Source organism: Apodemus sylvaticus, chromosome 18, assembly GCF_947179515.1.
Source record: "Apodemus sylvaticus chromosome 18, mApoSyl1.1, whole genome shotgun sequence".
Lineage (NCBI taxonomy): Eukaryota > Metazoa > Chordata > Mammalia > Rodentia > Muridae > Apodemus > Apodemus sylvaticus.
In genome coordinates this window covers 67,752,540-67,764,639 of record NC_067489.1, presented here as the reverse complement: position 1 = coordinate 67,764,639, position 12,100 = coordinate 67,752,540, and the positions used below count along the sequence as shown (strand labels likewise).

At 40.4% G+C, this 12,100-nt stretch overlaps 1 pseudogene; it reads right to left on the bottom strand.

Moving 5' to 3' along the window:
• Positions 1 to 8,083: 8,083 nt before the first annotated feature.
• Positions 8,084 to 9,739, bottom strand: LOC127668499 (sorting nexin-18-like; annotated as a pseudogene).
• Between the last annotated feature and the right edge of the window lie 2,361 nt (positions 9,740 to 12,100).

Genomic DNA, 12,100 nt, shown 5'->3' with positions numbered 1-12,100 from the left:
AAAATGGTTTCAGGATGCCATTATAATCAAGTTATACTTGGCTCCAAAATGATGACTGTAGATGTTTCCTTCCCTTGATTTCACAGTTTATGGTTTTCTAATGTAACAAAGATAACTATTTTAACTAAGTGTAGGATCCAGAATATCAGCTGCCAATCACGAAGCAACCACTTCATAAGCACTTTTCCCCGGTTATAATTGAGAGTGATTGTTTGCAGGGCTGAGACTGCTTGGTGAACAATTACATAGGATGCATTCCATTGTCATGGTGCTAAATGAATGACGTAATCCAAGTCCACAAAGAGGGAAACATTTTGTTCAAAGACTCTCAATAACAATTATAATACAGGCTTCTTCAGAAGAACTTCCAGGATATAAAACAGCAAGGGAGGGGACAGAGAGGAAGAGGATGATGGAATTCTACCCTCTGGAACAGGCAGTAGGCAGGGAAAGATATTTTATTAATATACAAGAATAGTTATATGGAATCCATTGATCTTAGATGGATTAATGTCAAATCTCTGAAGTTTTCAATAAGTTTTAATAAAATAATGTCTAAGCCTATATTTAGAAGACATCCTAAAAGTTTTAAAAGTTACAACTTGTTGATGCTAATAATAATAATCCGTGTGTGTGTGTGTGTGTGTGTGTGTGCGTGTGTGTGAATCTCACTTTGTAGCCCTATTCAGTAACTCACATGTAGATCAAGCTGGACTCCATCTAAGTAATTTGCCTGCCTCTGCCTTCACTTCCAGGATTAAAAGTATCTACCAGTACTCCAGGACAAAAGCTTCAATATTTTAAAAGCCTGAAGAATTCTTTACCAGGGCTTCATTAATAGTTTATTAGAACTCCATTCATTGAAAATAAAATTGTTAATTTTAGAGGTTTTCATCTGAAAATTGCATGGATAGGAGAGGAAATCTGAAACAATATTACCTTCAGTCACTTTCCTATACTTTTATACCTTTCATGTATACATCTTTAGAAAACGTTTTAGATCATCACTAATCATTTAAACTTTTACTTCCTTAGAAATGTACAATTTGTATTTACACATCTTAAGCTACTTTTTAGACCCTCACAACTTACTTGAGCTTGAACCCTTTTCATCCAATTATTTACCAGGAAGCAACAACTTTAAATAAAGAAATAATAAAATAATTACTTTGAAACTTATTTTGTGAGTTTGTCTCTTTAAGAGGGAACTAGTTCAGCAAGGTAGGCTGTGTTTGCCTTTCTCAGCAAGAAGCCTACAATTTCCCAGAAAACTGTAGGTAGAAGCCCCAGTTATATGACTTAAAAAGGCAGCTAGTGTCTTGGTAAATAAGCTTATGTGTTTGCCCTGTTAAAGCTACAGTTCATAAGTCCATATGCTCAAAATTCTGAAAAGAATAGCAGGAAGTATAATCCAAATGGTCTCTGTTTCCACAAAAATTACAAAGACATGCAGGCTACCTAGATATTTGTCCTGGTTTCCATGGTCAACAAGATGGCCTCCTTGGCCAGTCTTTGGCTGTCCTACAGGAAAGCATTAAGTCTTCTGTTCCTGCTCAAGGCAGCATGGAATTTCAGCTCCCAGAACCAGAAGGTCTAAGAGAGTTTCCTGTAGAGAGAACACACTAGGGAAAACTGAACGTATTTGAAAAGGCAGAGTCAACAAGTGTCTACAGTCTTGACAATCCCTGCTGGAGAGAGAGGCTTGTGTACAGTTCAGTCTAGTGGTTACCACAGTCCAGGTGCACTGTTATCATGCCCATTTGTCAATTACATCTCTGAAGAGATGGAGGATCATGTATTAAGTAACCCCCATTTTAAGTAAACTTTACTTGTTTTAATTACTAGTTTTAGGATTAACCTTGAAGACACATACAGGAAGCTAAATAAAGTTTGTCATTCATAGGAATGACATAACAGTTTACAAATTAGTGGCATTCATAAGAGTAAGAGTTGATAATTTTATCCCTGTTCAACGTGAGCTTTATAATTTTGAGTTGAAGATTTAAACTTGAGATCTTTTGCCATTAAAATATAATGTTTAACTATAGATATGCTGCATAGAGGGCCTGGAAATTTTTCTTGATCCTTTCTACAGTGCAACATTATAGAATATCATAATTTCTTGTATAACTCAGTTTACCCAAACAGCTAAAACTCAGTAAAGTTAGCAAACAAATCATACAGACATCTATCTTTAAGTCAAATACTTCTTTTTTAAAATTTTTTTTTATTTTATTCGATATATTTTTTCTTTACATTTCAAATGATTTCTCCTTTTCTAGTCCCCCACTCCCTGAAAGTCACATAAGCCCCCTTTCCTCCCCCTGTTCTCCCACCCACCTCTTCCTACTTCCCTGTTCTGGTTTTGCCTTATACTGCTACACTGAGTCTTTCCAGAACTAGGGGCCACCCCTCCGTTCTTCTTGTACCTCATTTGATGTATGGATTATGTTCTGTGTATTCCAGTTTTCCAGGCTAACATCCACTTATTAGTGAGTGTATACCGTGATTGATCTTTTGAGATTGGGTTTCCTCACTTAGTATGATGTCCCTCAGCAGAAGAATGGATGCAAAAAATGTGGTATATATACACAATGAAGTCAAATAATTCTAACCAAGTAGATCTTAGGTATTTATGAACCTTACATATCAAATACATATTGTTCCCCACATTATTTTAGAAGTCTGATATTTAATATCATTAGCAAAGATATAAGCATTTTGAAAAAATATCCCTAAGTCTGTTTGTGTTATCCTGAGTACATCTTTATATCTTTAGGAACTTATCATAATACAAAAATACACTCCATTATAATTCCAATACTTGCTTTTGTTTCTATATTCAAAATCGGATTGCCTTAGTTGGCTTACAGTATAGGGTCCTCTTAAAATGGTGATGGAATCAAATGGATTGAACCATTTAAACTTAGTAAAGATTGCTGCCAGCCATGTGCTTGCTATTTAATACATATATTTTTTTTTTAGTAAATCTGATTTTTGAACAAGAGTTGAACCCAAGTTTCATATACAGTATATATATTTTACTGGAAATCAATGTGTCAGTTTATCATAGGACTGGGAATAGTTTCACCTCCAAACACAGTTGTATCATTCCTTGGCATATATTTAAAAGATGCTCTACCATCCCACAAGGACACATGCACAACCACGTTCATAGCAGCTTTGTTAATAATAGCCATAACAGTGAGCATAATAATATAATATAATTATAATATAATATTATATATAATATTATATTACAATATACTGTGTCCTGTCTACAAATTATGCAGGGACAATGATAGAGACTGAGGGAATGGTCAACAAATGATTGGCCCAAATTGATACCCATCCCATTGGCAATAACCAGTCCTGAAATTATTAATGATACTCCTTTATGCTTACAGATAGGAAGTTACTCTAACTGTCCTCTGAGGGACTATCACCCAATGGAAATAGAAGCAAACTTGCTCCCAAACTTTAGATAGATTTTGTGGAGTCTTATTGCAAATTTATCCAACTATGAAGATGCTGAATTTAATATTGTACTTGCATCCACAGAGATGATTCGAAGTTGCATGAACATAGAAATAGAGGAACATGCAGAATGCCCACATTATCATACAGTTTAGGATTAGTAGGGATAACACGTACATTGTACTTTTCAGATGGTTATTGCATTTAATATAAGAATTTGAGTGTTATTCCTGCTACCTGTTGGACACTATTGGTAACAACTAAAAAAAATGTAGTAAAAGTTATTTAGTTCTCTTACATAGCAACAAAATATGGCCAAACTTATTCTCAGAATCCATCTGCCTCCAGGATGTCTTCTCTATTAAAAACTCAAAAACAAACAAATAAAGAACAATAACAACAACAAAAAATCAGAGGAATAAAGCAAAGAAAAAATGAAATAATCAATGATATTTTCTCTCATACCCTTATTTATTTCCCTATATCATCTATGGTACTCTACAGAACATATCCAGAACCTACCATCTCTTTGTGTAAGGGTACATGATTTACCTAAGAAGGAAACTCTGCACTCTATTCTGTATAAGTTATTCTGTATAAAATGTATACTTATTCTGTGTAACTTCAACATGCTGGGGCCTCGCCATTACCAAGGTAGATGACCAAGTGAGCTTGTAGGCAAGACTTAAAGCACATTAGTGTATTCCAGGATAGGTGACCTCTATCTTACTCCATCTTTAAAGGCATTCATTACCAGACATGGGAGCTGGAACTTGTTACTGGGGAGGTCTGGAAACTTGCCTAACCAATGTTCTTGCTTCAGGCTAAGTAACTGAGCACTTTCTAGTTTTTGACAAACTGCCTGAAGCCTGAGATTTTTTTTTTTTACCTGACTTGCCTGGACTTGTCCAGTTGTTTAGTCTTAGCCTCCTAAACTGCCAGTTTGAAACCTGTCATGGAGTCAGCCTAGCCTTCTCACATGAAGCCAAACACTATTCAAATGATTACAGTCTCTCAGTGTGCCATAGCTACTTTTTCTTTCTTTATTTCTTTACAGTTTTCTTTCTCAGGAGTTTTTTTATGCACAACTTCTTAAATTTCCCATTCTCTCACAACAACAGCACTTTTGCCATACTCTCCAAGTATCTGTGCCTGGGGCAACTTGACCTGAAATTTGCATTTGTTTAGCTCAATACACATTTTGTTACCCTTTCTTCTCTGCAGACTCTCAGATTCCACCTTTTCAATTGTTAAACATCTCATTGAAGGCTTTGTAACAACTCTGAGTAAACTTGAAACCAGAAAAGCAAGACTCTGATTTAAAATCACATCTCTTTGATGAAGATAGAGAACTTTTTTTTAAATATTTTTATTTTCTATATTCTTTGTTTACATTCCAAATGATTTCCCCTTTCTCAGTTCCCCCCTCCCCATATGTCCCATAAACCTTCTTCTCTTCATCCATTCTCCAATCACCTCCCTCCTTTTTCTCTGTCCTTATATTCCCCTCCAATGCTTGGTCAACCCTTTCCAGGATCAGGAGCCTCTCCATACTTCTTCATGGGAGTCATTTGTTATGTGATTTGTGCCTTGGGTATTCAGGGCTTCTGGGCTAATTAATATCCACTTATCAGAGATTGCATTCCATGTGTATTCTTTTGTGATTGGGTTATCTCACTTAGGATATTTTCCAGATCAAACCATTTGCCTAAATTTTTGTGAATTCATTGTTTCTAATTGCTGAGTAGTATTCCATTGTGTAAATATACCACATTTTCTGTATCCATTCCTCCTTTGAGATACATCTGGGTTCTTTCCAGCTTCTGGCTATTATAAATAAGGCTGCTATGAACATAATGGAGCATGTGTCTTTATTGCATGCTGGGGAATCCTCTGGGTATATGCCCAGAAGAGGTATATCAGGGTCCTCCAGAAGTGTCATGTCCAGTTTTCTGAGGAACCGCCAGACTGATTTCCATAGTGGTTGTACCATCTTACAGCCCCACCAGCAGTAGAGGAGTGTTCCTCTTTCTCCACATCTCTTGATGATGATAGAGAACTTTAAGAAGGACACAAATAACTCCCTTAAAGATATACAGACCTAGAAATGAACCCACACACCTATGGTCACTTAATCTTCGACAAAGGAGCTTAAAACATCCAGTGAAAAAAAGATAGCCTTTTCAACAAATGGTGCTGGTGCAATTGGATGTCAGCATGCAGAAGAATGTGAATTGATCCATTCTTATATCCTTGTACTAAGCTCAACTCCAAGTGGATCAAGGATCTCCACATAAAACCTAACACACTGAAACTAATAGAAAAGAAACTGGGGAAGACCCTTGAGGACATGGGCACAGGGGAAATGTTCCTGAACAGAACAACAATAGCTTATGCTATTGACAAATGGGACCTCATAAAATTACAAAGTTTCTGTAAAGCAAAGGACACCATCAAAAGGACAAATCTGCAACCAACAAATTGGGAGAAGATCTTCACCAACCCTACATCAGATAGAGGGCTAATATCCAATATATACAAAGAACTCAAGAAGTTACACCCCAGCAAACCAAATAACCCTACTAAAAATGGGGTAGAGAGTTAAAAAAGGAATTCTCACCTGAAGAACTTCAGATGGTGGAGAAACATCTTTAAAAATGCTCAACTTCATTAGTCATCAGGGAAATGCAAATCAAAACAACCCTGAGATTTCACCTTACACCAGTCAGAATGGCTAAGATTAAAAACTCAGGAGACAGCAGGTGTTGGCGAGGATGTGGAGAAAGAGGAACATTCCTCCACTGCTGGTGGGGTTGCAAATTGGTACAACCACTCTGGAAATCAGTCTGGCAGTTCCTCAGAAAACTTGGCATGTCACTTCCAAAAGATCCTGCTATACCACTCCTGGGCATATAACCAGAGGATTCCCCAGCATGTAATAAGGATACATGTTCCACTATGTTCATAGCAGCCCTAATTATAATAGCCAGAAGCTGGAAAGAACCCAGGTGTCCCTCAACAGAAGAATGGATGCAAAAAATGTGGTATATATACAGAATAGAGTACCATTTAGCCATTAGAAACAATGAATTCATGAAATTCTTAGGCAAATGGATGGAGCTGGAGAACATCATACTAAGTGAGGTAACCCAGTCTCAAAAGATCAATCATGGTATGCACTCACTAATAAGTGGATATTAGCCTGGAAAACTGGAATACCCAAAACATAATCCACACATCAAAGGAGGTACAAGAAGAACGGAGGAGTGGCCCCTGGTTCTGGAAAGACTCAGTGTAGCAGTATAGGGCAAAACCAGAACAGGGAAGTGGGAAGGGGTGGGTGGAAGAAAAGGGGGAGGGAAGGGGGCTTATGTGACTTTCGGGGAGTGAGGGACCAGAAAAGGGGAAATCATTTGAAATGTAAATAAAAAATGTATCGAATAAAATAAAAATACATCTGAAAAAAAAGAAAAAAAAGAGAGAAGAGACAATATCAAGGTAGAATATTGGACATACCTGGGGGAGTGAGAGAAACACTTCCTTCATAAAGCAAAGGGTGGTTCTATAACATTTTGGGAGTTATCTTAGTACAGAATCTGATGGAGATGTTTGGGAAGGAATGGAAATCTAAGGAAAATGAATAACAATTACTTTTAGTTCCTGTTCAGGTAAAAGTAAGGGTTAGTGTGGCTATTAACAATCCTGATAGGAGTCACTAGTCAATGGAGTGCCATTTTCTTTTCCTGTAGGCAAGGGAAATGACTCTAATCTCTGAACAAGATTAATTTTTATTAATTTTTTATAAATACTAATTTTGGTTTTTGATCTTTTTGTTTGTTTGATTCTAACCACCAGGAATCCATATGTAATCTATCTTGAGCTGGGCAAATCTTGGGATTTTAGAATATATGGACTCCCTGAGAACTAATTAGATTTAATTTTTAGGAGAACCTGGTTATTCCCTTGACCTCAACATAAATTAGCTACATAAACTTTATTGAATCCTAATAAGTGTGTGTCTTCTTCTATAGGCTTCAAAGATTCCTGTGATTTTTTTCATGCATTAGACTCTAAGGTTCACAGTGCTGATGAAATCTACATGCTGTCCTTTTCACATTCACTTTGAATAGGTTTAAAAAACTAGAAACTGAGAACCTTTGGAGATGTATATATATCCTAATACTTTAGATAAATAGTTCTCATATTGTTGCACATATATTATTGTGGTTGTCTATCTATCTGTCTATCTATCTATCTATCTGTTTGTGAAAATATGTTATTCCTTACAATTTTTCAAACAATTACAAAAAATATTTTTGAAGTCACTAAGTCTAAGAAAAGGCAATGTATGTGTCAGTGTGTCAAATGACATGAGCCTTAGATAATTGACATCACAATTGTCCATCAGTCTGACTACTAAATGAGCCTCAGACCTCAGTAGTTTGTCTACCAACTTTAGTCACCAATTTGATGTTTAATAGGAAGAAGGCAAAATAAAATTTAAATTCTATTGAAAGATTCTCACTTCCAGGCTCCACAGAAAAGGTATTTTTATATCTAATTTGAATCTCATAATAGACTAACCATATCAGGAATTGTTATCTATTTATTCCTCCACAAAATGGATTTCCCACTTCTTGGTCACTTTTTGGGAAAATATTATTTGTTGTTGTAAAAACTGCTGCATCTGTGATTTAAAGTCTCTTACTCTAATTTGATGGAAGTGATGAATCTCGGCCAATGTGGTGAAGGAGGTAGTGTTACAGCGGTCTGGAATGACATCAGCTTTATGACCTCCATCTTCCCTTCTTCCCCGTGTAGCCAACTCTCCTTTCCTTTGGTAAGAGCTCCTTTCTGAACATGGATGATGTCTGGGAAGTTGGCCAGGTGCCCCTGATACAGTGCTAACAGTCCATGACCAGGTCCATGGCCTGCCTGGGTTGCTCAGCGAAGAGTTGGCTGATGGCATCATAGGTGTCTCCAGGGAAAGCAATGGCCTGGTTCAGACCTGTGGAGAAGGCCTGCTGTTCCAGCTCAAAGGCTTAGCTGCGGCCCGGGAAGGACTGGCCCACCTTCTGATGCTCCTTCTTGAAGCCAGTCACCTGCTTGCGCGTGCGAACTCGTTGGCAGTGTGGTTGAGCTGCAGCGCACTGTCATCCATCTTGGTATGGATTTGAAGCAGTCTTTCTTGCTCTCCACCTCCTGCAGGTCCAGGGCTGCGGCAGGTGGTGTGCTCAGAGTGAGGAAGAAGTTGGAGCCACCATCTCATCCTCCTCAGCCTTCTGCTTACCCTGTTTCCAGGTCTTCTCATCAGTGCTGCTGGGACAGCTCAGGAAATGCTGGAAGACATGACACTGCACCAGCACAGGGTGGCTGGCCATGTGGTTCATCCAGCAGATCAGACCCTTCCTGCGCTTGGAGATGAAGTCCTTCTCGAAGCGTCTGATGGTCTGCTTCTCGGGCAGATGGGGCACTGAGATGACGGGAAATTTCTCTGCCAGGTGCGCATACAGCCAGTCCAAGTGCTGATAGTACCTGTGCACGGGCACCTGGGTATGCATGGGCACCAGCTTGTAAGAGATGCAACTCTTCAGCCCTTGAACTTGATCTGCTCGGTGGGGTCGTAGATGGTGCACTGGAAAGGGTAGGGGTTCTCGTGCCACTCGGGCGGTAGTGACCCAGCACCGTGCACAGCTTGTCCCCATCCTTCCTGAAGCCTGACGCTTCTCTCAGCACCAAGGCCTCCCGGCCCGACCTGACAGAGGTGGAGAAAGATTGAGGTTGAGGCTCACTGAGGCGGAGCTCTTGGCTCCAGACACTTGCTGAGGCAGGGGCGCCAAGACGCCGCGTGAGCCCAGCGACAGGTCCCAGCATGTGGACAGAGGTACCCGCTGGCCGCGCTGCCGCCAGCCGCTGCCGAGCCTGCAAGGTCTGGGTACATGCCGCTGCCCAGCGCGCCTGGCTAGTCGGCCACCGTGGAGCTGTCGTCCCACTCATAGTCCCAGTCATCATCGCTGCCTAGGCTGGCCTGGGGACCACGGAGGAGCTGTTGGGGCGACGGCTGTAGGGCGCCCCTGCTGGAAGGAAGCTGGCGATGCCAGCTGCCAGCAGCTGGAAGGCAGTGGGCAGCACAGCAGGCAGAGGCTCCAAGCCGCTGGGTGGTGCATTGGCGGAGCGGGCGGAGCGGGCGGAGCGGGCGGAGCTCCCTGGCCGCCTTCTGCAGGGAGCATAGAAATCCATGAACATAGAACTCTGTAACCATGTACCGGCTCATGAGCCTGCCTGGGTTTCCTCAGTCTTGATGCATGTACCTAAGGGGAGGTTGGGTGGGGGATCAGCAGAGAACCCATGGGGAAGTAGAGAGTGTGGAGTTCTAGGGGAAGCTTAAAGTCCCTGAAAATCCCAAGACAGCAAGAGATGGAGAATATGGCCTATTTTAGCCAGGTGTGTATGGACTTCCTACTCATCCATTAGCTCTACTTGATTTGAATCAGAGAAAGAATAATAGTATTTATGTTGTAGACTCTGAATGTGTTTTCTGAGGAGACCTTGTGGCTACAAGTTGAGGACCTGTTGGAGATAATAAAAGATAGAAAATCTTGCCAATTTTCCTATTGTTTAGCATCCTGAGAATAGGCCCCTCAGGAATTGCTCTAGGAGTTTAGTGTGACTGGGATAAACTACGTATATATGTTTTGGGCTGAGTTAAATGCCAAATTTAAACAGTGCCTGAAGGAACATGGGATGCGGAAATTCAGCAATGAGGAAGGAACAAATGTTCTAAACTTCATGATAGTTTAGGTAGAAAGTTGCTAATATCTTTCCTTTCTTTTTCACTAAGGTTCAAGGTAATCAGATAAGTCACCCAGAAGACAAAAAGTATGCTACTCTGCCTTACATCTCAAGTCCTGCTTCTTGGGATATAAAGAGAGGTACACCAAGACATCTAGCCAGTTTGGATTACATAGTTAGACCTGATCGCAAGTAAAGCCAATTCTAGAGAAGAGAGAAGGGCTGTGCTGATATGTTGGTGATTCTCCATCAACAAGCAAAGAACCTCTCAGGTGATTTCATTAACACACTTAAAGAGCAGTTTATCCTCCTTGCAGCTGACATTTTCCTGTTAGCATAGTAGGAGGCATTTGTAGTCTATGAGGTGTCAGGTACAGTGACATTTCTGAATGACAATCATGCATGTTTGAGGTAGGATATCCATATAAGGCAGGCTGGCCACATGATTTTCTTGCCTCAGCTTCAGTGAGCTTTGAGTGACAGTGCTGTTGATGTTCTATTTAGGCCAGAGTTACTGATAGAGCATGTTCAAGTTCTGGAGAACCAAACTCCACACATCACCAATATAGCTGCCATAAGCTAAAAGATACTAAATAGTTACACAAAAGCACAGGTGACAAGACTCATTGCTCACAAGCTCTGTTGCTGTGATCTCTTAGGCGACTTACCTTTAAATGGTCAAGAGAGATTCAGAGGGAGCAGCGGGATGAAGTTCTCCACAGACTGACTGGAGCCACCTGAGGAGACAGAGATTCTAAGATGAATGAGGGAAGTGGCATGCCTGTCACTTACTGTTGAGTGCCTCTCCCCTCTCTGCCTTGTGAGAGCACTATGCATCTACCTCCATCTATGACATGGCTTTCTTGATAGACGTACCAGGCTGAAAGATTGGCCACCACACTGGTCCTGCAGTTGGCATTCCAGGACCCTTACAGATTTTATCCAGAGATATCTGAAAGAGAGAACATGATTGGACAGCTGTTAGGCTCCCACACATTTTGTTTGAAGTCCAGGAAAAGGAGGAAGCAGTGGATGCCACAGTTATTTATCATGAACTAACACACAAGTCTGGTTTCATGGTGACTCAGGGCAGTTTCTCAAGAGTACAGTAGAGAAAATGGCTATAAAATTGTAAACAACCATTTTGCAGTATGTGTGTCTACATGTGCCTCTCTGTCATGGGAGGTTTCTCCAATTGTGTGTGATACATGAGTATGTACAGAGATGAGGGTCTCCATGAGTGAGAGATTATGCTTGTAGATGTGAGTGTTCATACATGCGTACTTAGTTCTGTGTGGGCCTTCTCTGCCTCTATGCATACAGCACAATGAATAAATCAAAGACTTTGTTCTCAGGGGCTCTATTGCTAACCTGTGAGCCTGTTACCAAGGCTCAAAGGGCATTTGAGCAAGAGAAAGATATGGGAAGGCAGGGCTACACTTGTCAGGCAGGAAGGTCAATTGTGTTTGGAAGAGGGATGGAAGCTTCTCTGGATTCCCCTATTTAGGAAACCATGAAATTGTCTATCAGTTTAAACATCCATACACCCAAGAAGCTGCATCACATACTGTTTTGCAGGTGTGTATTGTTGTGAGCATAGGTGAAAGCAGGGCTTTTCACAGAGCAACTTACAGCATAAATAAAACAGATTTCTGGATAGGTCAAAGCTGTAGGCATTTTGATGGGATAGCTCATTTCAACTTACTTCAAGTTGTACAACAATCTACCTACCCATTTGGTTCTCACTGTTTACAGCTCTGTTCCCTATCTTCTGCTTCCATCAGTATCTTTTCATACTCCTGCATCTGCTTTTGTCCCCTCTGTCTGTCTC